The sequence below is a fragment of the Ricinus communis genome, chromosome 1 (assembly GCF_019578655.1).
Source record: "Ricinus communis isolate WT05 ecotype wild-type chromosome 1, ASM1957865v1, whole genome shotgun sequence".
Lineage (NCBI taxonomy): Eukaryota > Viridiplantae > Streptophyta > Magnoliopsida > Malpighiales > Euphorbiaceae > Ricinus > Ricinus communis.
In genome coordinates this window covers 34,882,553-34,883,305 of record NC_063256.1, presented here as the reverse complement: position 1 = coordinate 34,883,305, position 753 = coordinate 34,882,553, and the positions used below count along the sequence as shown (strand labels likewise).

General features: G+C 32.1%; 1 pseudogene; it reads left to right on the top strand.

Moving 5' to 3' along the window:
- The first annotated feature begins 712 nt into the window (after positions 1-712).
- LOC125370038 overlaps positions 713-753 on the top strand; it is a 943-nt pseudogene continuing 902 nt past the window's right edge.

Below are 753 nucleotides of genomic sequence, written 5' to 3'. Positions count from 1 at the left end.
ATCCTTCGTTGGTACGAAGTCAAACGATAGAAAATTCATTTATAATAGATAAAGATAATACTATGAAGAAACTCGATACAATAGTTCCAATTATTCCTTTAATTAGATCATTGGCAAAAATGAAAATTTGTAACGCAGTAGGACATCCCATTAGTAAACCGACCTGGGCGGATTCGGCGGATTCTGAGATTATCGACCGATTTGTGTGTATATACAGAAATCTTTCTCATTATTATAGCGGATCCTAAAAAAATAATGAATTTGTATCGAATAAAATATATACTTCGACTTTCTTATGTTAAATCTTTGGCTCGTAAACACAAAAGTAGTGTATGCGCTTTTTTGAAAAGATTAGGTTCAAAATTTTTAGAAGAATTTTTTATGGAGGAAGAACATATTCTTTTTTTGATCTTCCCAAGAGTTTCTTCTATTTTGCGCAGGTTATATAGAGAACGGATTTGGTATTTGGATTTTCTATCAATGATTTGGCCAATCATGAATAGTTGGTTATGAAAACATGTAAATCGAAATTTTCCCTAAATGATGATGGGATAACAAAAAATTGATTTATTTCTCTTATGAAATCTCTTATGAAATGCTCATACAGATATCGAGTAAGGATTGAGCGAGTATTCAACTTCTTTAGAGGTTTCCGTCTAGGAAGGGAACCGAGGTTTTGATGTATACATAGGAAAGCCATATGCAATGAAAAATGCAAGCACGGCTTGGAGAGGGATTTTTTTTACTTATTTT